The following is a 7533-nucleotide window of genomic DNA, read 5'->3' as shown; positions in this document are numbered from 1 at the left end:
CCGATTGCCATGATGAAATGCAAATGCTAAATGACCTACAAATGAATGCATGCATGAGGTGTAAAGCGTATGCTTCCAGGAAAAATGAAGGGTAAATTTTGGGGTATTACACTTAGGTTATGTTTGAAATCTTCGATCTCCTTCTTGCAACTTACTGTTATCAATAAGTCATCGACATAGAGACATAGTATAAGCAACTCATTATTGCTCCTTATTACATATACTCCATGCTCAGTTGCGCACTTCACAAATTCCTTCGACCTTAGGAAACTGTCTATCTTTTTATTGCAAGCCATTGGAGCTTGCTTAAGTCCATAAGGGCTTTGTACAGCCTGTAACCTTGCTTTCTTCGCCATGTTTCACAAATCCAACTGGTTGTGCAACATACATTTCTTCATCTAAGGGGCCATTCATGAATTCACATTTCACATCCATGTGACATATGTACCAGATGTTCATGTTTTTTAGACCAACTACCAACCTTATCATTTAGATTCTAGCCACAGGTGCAAAAACTTCATCGAAGTTGATTCCTTCCTTCTGAATAAGTACATCCGCCATAAGCCTTGCCTTGTGCAGAGTTACTTCACCTTTGGGATTTAACTTCACCTTGTATACCCGTTTCAAATCGATTTCCTTTTTGCCTTGAGGAAATTCGATAAGTGATCAGCTGTTGTTGACTTCGATGCACTTCAATTCCTCATTCATTGCTTTCATTCACTTCGAATCCTTCAATGTTTCGGCTGCATTGACTGGTTCGACATATGCATAGAAAGCATAGTTTACTAGCTCACCTTTGTCATCGACCACATCATCTTATATAATCATACATTCTTGAAACCTTGCAGGCATGTGTCTTGTCCTTTAAGGCCTTATTGTGCTTGCTTGACCTTGACTTATTCCTGTCGAACTTCTCTTTCGACTTCACTGACTGGTTCTTCAAATAAGATTCTCATTGAATCCTTCTTGACCTTTTCAGTCCAACCTCGTTCCTTAAGCTCATCTATTATCACATACATGTTGATCATTACTTGCTTCTTTACTAGGTTGAACAACTTGTAACCTCCATTCGAATGATATCCTATTAGGATCATCTGACTCAACTTGTCATCAAGTTTTCTTCTCAACTAATCAGACATGTGTCTATGTGCCCTATATTCAAATACTTTCAGATTACTCAAGCTAGGCTTGACACCAGACCAATATTCTTCTAGAGTGATTCCATCTAGCTTCTTTGTCGGGCATCTGTTCAATATGTATGTTACAGTCGACACTTCATTGGGTAGATGCCCACCTTTCAACATACTTATCAGCATATTCATGATGGTTCTATTCTTCCTTTTTGCATTTCCATTTATTGTGGTTTATAGGGTGGCACCACCTCAGGCATAATCTTTTTTTCTCACATAACATGTCGAATTCTTTCGACGCATATTCTCCACCACCATCAATCCTCAAAATCTTGAGCTTTCGACTAGTTTGTCTCTCGACCATAGATTTAAACTTGGCAAATACCTCGATCACTTCACTTTTCTTCTTGATCAGGTAAGTCTACAATTTTGAACTGAAATCATCCATGATGGTGACAAAGTATTTGTTACCTCCAATCGAATGCACCTGGATAGGACCACACACATCAGAGTATTATTGACTTCAAGGATTTCCTTCGACTTTCTTCCTGCATCCTTGCTAAAGTTGTTCTTGTGCTGCTTCGCATGAACACATTCCTCACATACTTCATTTGGAATGTCGATTTTTTGTAACCCTGGAACTATATTTCTTCTCTTTAGATCTATGATGTCTTTGAAATTAAGATGGCCAAGTCTATAGTGTCATATCCATTCAATCCTGCTAGCTGCAGTTACAAGGCACTTGTGCTCCATCACATTTAGTTTAATCTTGAAGGTTCTATTCTGAGACATTTGAGCCTTCAAGATTAACCTTCCATCTAAGTCGAGAACTCTCATCATTTTGTCTTTGATCGACACTTTGTAGTTCTTTTCGACCGGCTGCCTTATGTTGAGCACATTACTTTTCATGCCTGGTATGTACAGTACATTGGAAATTACTGACCTTTTTCCATCTTTCCTCATAATCAGAACATCACCAATACCTTCAGCTGCTAGAGTATTGTCATTTCCAAATTTTACCATGTTCTTCATTGAGGTTATCATGTTGACAAATCAATCTTTTCTACCAGTCATGTGTGTTGAGCATCCCAAGTCCAAGTACCATTAGTCCTTGAATCTTTCTTCATCTCTTGTTGTGACCATCATCAGCATCTCTTATTCTTCATGATTTGCAAACTTTGCATCATTATCTTGATTCTTTTTTTTTCAAGGATGATCACTAGAGTAGTGACCATACTTCTGACAGTTGAAACACTGAATGTGACTTTTTTCAGGTTTTCAACCACCACTTTTTCATCTACCTCCAACATCACCTCCTTGGTTGCTTTGGTATGAGGGCTTTCTCTGATTCGACCAATTTCCTTCTTGTTGATTTGACCAGTCAAATTGTTATAGCCTCATCTACCTTTGTTGTCAAACCACTTCCATTTAACTTTCTTTTGTCTTGTTGATTGTTCCTGCAAAGCCATATCACTCTTCGACTTGCCTGCAACTCTTTCATCCATTCTTTGTTCATGAGATTCAAGCGTCCCTTGAAGCTCTTCCTTTGTCAATGTTGACAAATCTTTCGATTCTTCTATGGCTATTACCACATGGTCGAACTTTGGAATCAATGACCTAAAGATCCTTGAAACAATTGATCTTGATTTCAACACTTCTTCACATACCTTGATTTGATTCATCAATTTTGTAACCCTAGTGAAAAAATCAGTTATGTTTTCATTGTCCTCTATCTAAAGTAATTCATACATTCTTTTGTGAGTTTGTAACCTCACTTATTTCACCGTGATGCACCTTCAAACGATTTTTCTAGAATTTCCCATGCTTATTTCACTTATTCAACATCACTAACCTTTTCGAAATTATCTGCATCAACACTTTGATGGATCATAAAGAGAGCTTTATAATCTTTCTTCTTCAATTCTTTGTGTGCGGCGTTTTTTTCATCTGTCACGTTTGCTGCAAGCAGTGTCACTCCCTCTTTCACAAGATCCCAAAGATCTTGATAGCAAAAGACAACATTCATCTGGTTGCACCAATTCTTGTAATTATGATTATTCAGAGTTGTGAGACTCTCCGAAAAATACCCATTTGGATGATGTATCACCAACGGACTTTGCTTCTCACGAATCGTTTAGCCAGTGCTCTAGATACTAGATGTCCGAAATTCACCAAAATCTATGAAGGATTTCGAACCGAAACTTGATGAACAAGAATCGATCTTTCTGATTGATTACTCTTCTTATTCTTCACTCTTCAGTCGATTGAGTCAACCAACCTTGATTTCAAGATTTTGGTTCACAATGGTAATGAAAAGAAACAAAATTGATTTGGGGAAGAAAAAGAGATTAGGGTTTTTCGTATAAAGAAGAAGAAGAAATTTCTGCAGAGTAACTCCCTGCTCTCAAATTGAGAATTTTATTCTTTTTAACTGCAAGTATGTGTTATTGAAATTCTAGTTAACAGACTTTAGATGTCACTCGGGTTGTTATGACATCCAATTCTGCGCAGACAAGGATTATGCAGAAAATAATAAGTGCAGTAAATAACACGAGTAATTGTTTACCCAGTTCGGTCCAACATGACCTACGTCTAGGGGCTACCAAGCCAGGGAGGAAATCCACTATTAGTAGTATTAATTCAGACCTTAAACCAACTGTTTAACCCTATCACTTAATACCTACCCAATGCAATCTCAATCTTACACGAAGATCAGAGTTCCTACTCACTCCCCCTCAATAACCTCAGTGATTACTACCTTTAATCAATATTAAAGACAATTTTGAAGACACACTTCAAACAACTCTTGATTGTGCTTAACAGCTTTAATCAAGATACACAACACTCACGCTTAAAAGCTTAGAGTGACACAACACTTACAACTCAATGAACAACCTATACCAATGCAATCATCTATGTGATAATAGCTTGGCTTACAAGATATGTCTAATACAAGACTCACAAAAATACAGCAGTGAAGTATGATGGACACACTAAATCTTCACGCCTCAAAATCCCCAGTTCTGAATGAAGGAATGACTTCCTTTTATATTGCAGTACTTGGGCCTTGTACTTGTATTCTCCTGAATTTAAGGACACGCAAGTTCCCCTAAATTCCATATCTAGGTTACTAACAAATAGGCTATTTGTTAGGTTCATTAAATGTAGCTTGGTTGTTGATTTCCTGGATTTTCTCTCAGTTGTTGAATCCCTGAAGAATAGCCTGAGAAAAAGCTGAAACAGAAAAACTAAACAACCTACAATTTAGCATATGCTGTCAGGAATGAATGTCACAACATTCAGCTTGACATCAAGGTCCATATGCTAAGTCTGTTTTTCCTGAAAACAGACTGTACAAATTTGCTGAACTGTACAGGACCAATCTGTCCATTCTACAGTAACAACTTACATTAATAAATGTCAAAGCATCCAATTTGACATTTACACATTTAGCCTTAAGTCAGTTCTGTTATCCTCTTGAAGAACAGACTGATAAACATACTGAAGGGTAGCAGAACACCACTCTGTCTATTGTTCAGTATATGCTGTCAATGATGAATGTCATAACATCCAGTTTGACATTCAGACAGTAGGCCTTATGCCAGATCTGGTATTTCCTTGATAACCAGACTGAAAATAAATACTGAGTTCTAACAGAACACCAACTGTTCTATTCCTCAGTATCTGCTGACAGGGATGAATGTCACCACATCCACTTTGACATTCAATAAATCCTATATTAGCTAATCCTGCAGTGAACTACTCAAGTGTGTCATGACATCAGTCAAGACATCCGAGTACAACTAGATATTCTAACCTACAATGCAGTCACACAAACACCTTCACAGCATGTCATGACATCAGTCAAGACATTAGAATCCAGCTAGTGTTTTACCATACAATGCAGCCAATTAAACACCTACAAACTCCCCCTTTGGCAATTTTTTGGCTAAAACACTTTGATCCCACAACAGAGTTCATAGCAGCGGAAATCACACATCTAGCAGGAAATAGACCTAGCTAATACACTCAGAGTGGCAGCACACTCACACACATCAACACACAAACAGAAGTGGAACATCTGCTGCAGCACAACCTCTGGATAAGAGGATCTTGAATATCTGTCCTGAATATCTGTTTAGCAAAACAATCTGTTGTCCTGGGGTATCACCTGTTACTCCCCCTTTTTGGCAAAAATGTTGCCAAAGCAACACTCTAAACTACAGACCAACATAACTTAAACAGAATTACACATAAATGACAGAATTACAGACTTGGTTTTACTTCACAGTTTCAACCAAGTTAACACCCACTTGATCTTGCTTCACAGCTTTGATCAAGTTGTCACACCCTTTTGCTTTACAATAGGTACCGCCATATCAGATGCCATGACTTTGTGTCTGACATCCAGAACCACTCCTGCATGAACAGTGTCCTTGAACTCTTGCAGGTGCATAGGCCGCCTCAAGTTAGGATATCTCCTTAACCTCTTGTTGCCACACTTGTTGCAAGTGGCATAGCTATGATCTGTTGACCAGTCAGAGCATAGTTCCAATTGTTTAATAGGCAGAGATATTAAACAATACATCCCAAACATCATTGGTTGCTATAAGTTCTCAAAGAGACATATCCCCAGTTTTCCCCTTAAGTTTTCAAACTGAGTAGCATCCAGAGCCTTTGTAAATATGTCAGCCAGTTGGAGTTCAGTGGCTACATGTTCCAAGGTAATCACCTTGTCTTCCACCAGATCTCTGATGAAGTGATGTCTAATGTCAATATGTTTGGTCCTGCTGTGTTGGATGGGATTCTTGGAAATATTGATGGCACTGAGATTATCACAGAATAATGTCATGACATTTTGAGTGACATTGTACTCAGTGAGCATTTGTTTCATCCAAACCAGTTGGGAACAACTGCTTCCAGCAGCTATGTATTCAGCCTCTGCAGTGGACAGAGATACACAATTCTGCTTCTTGCTGAACCAAGATATGAGATTGTCTCCCAAGAAGAAACATCCTCCTGATGTGCTTTTTCTGTCATCAGCACTCCTAGCCCAGTCAGCATCACAGTACCCAGATAGGACAGGCTCAGAACCATGTGAGTACAGCATCCCATAGTCACAAGTTCCATTGATGTACTTGAGAATCCTTTTGACTTGATTCAAGTGGCTCACTTTGGGCTCTGCTTGGTATCTCGCACACACTCCAACTGCATAGGAAATGTCAGGTCTACTTGCAGTTAGGTATAGAAGACTGCCTATCATGCTTCTATACAAGCATTGATCAACACTAGGCCCTCCATCATCTTTGGTTAACTTTAGATGAGTAGGAGCAGGAGTTCTCTTGTACCTAGCATTATCCATACCAAACTTCTTAACTATGTTTTTGGCATACTTGCTTTGGGAGAGAAACATAGAGTCCTCCATTTGGTTGACTTGCATTCCAAGAAAATAAGTCAGTTCCCCAACCAGACTCATTTCAAACTCAGATTGCATTTGGTGAACAAAATGTTTTACCATTAGCTCTGACATTCCACCAAAGACTATATCATCCACATAGATTTGAGCAATCATGATTTTGCCGTCTTCATCCTTCACAAACAAAGTTTTATCTATCCCACCTTTTCTGTATCCATTTGAGGTCAGAAATTCAGTCAATCTTTCATACCACGCTCTAGGTGCTTGCTTCAACCCATACAAGGCTTTCCTCAACTTGTACACATGCTTAGGTTGGTTAGGATCACAGAACCCTTTAGGTTGTTCCACATAGACTTCTTTATTCAAGTAGCCGTTCAAGAATGCACTCTTCACATCCATTTGAAACAGTTTAAACTTCAGAATGCATGCTACACCTAACAGCAATCTGATGGACTCAAGCCTAGCAACGGGTGCAAACGTCTCATCAAAATCAACCCCTTCAACTTGAGTATATCCTTGAGCTACTAGTCTTGCTTTATTCCTAGTAATTACTCCTTTCTCATCAGACTTGTTTTTGTAGATCCACTTGGTACCAATGATGTTGGTCCCTTCAGGTCTTGGAACTAGCTCCCATACTTCATTCCTTTTAAACTGCTCAAGTTCCTCTTGCATGGCATTGATCCAATATTCGTCAGTCAGGGCTTCTTTCACATTCGTTGGTTCAACCTTGGATACAAAACATGAATTTGAGCTAATTCCCCTTGACCTGGTAGTCACACCACTATTGGGATCCCCTATGATAAGATCCTTAGGGTGGTCTTTCTGAATTCTGATAGATGGCATTTTAGTGGATGCATCTACTTCACATTCAGGAGGAGGTTCCTGTACTTCTTCAGACTTGACTGGAATGTCTATTGAAATGTCAAGGAATGTTCCAACATCCTCTATGACATCGATTCCTTCCTCTTTATCATCCACAATAACATT

The sequence above is a fragment of the Lathyrus oleraceus genome, chromosome 1 (assembly GCF_024323335.1).
Source record: "Lathyrus oleraceus cultivar Zhongwan6 chromosome 1, CAAS_Psat_ZW6_1.0, whole genome shotgun sequence".
Classification (NCBI taxonomy): domain Eukaryota; kingdom Viridiplantae; phylum Streptophyta; class Magnoliopsida; order Fabales; family Fabaceae; genus Lathyrus; species Lathyrus oleraceus.
The sequence above is the reverse complement of the archived record's forward strand: the minus strand, read 5'-3'. Positions refer to the sequence as shown.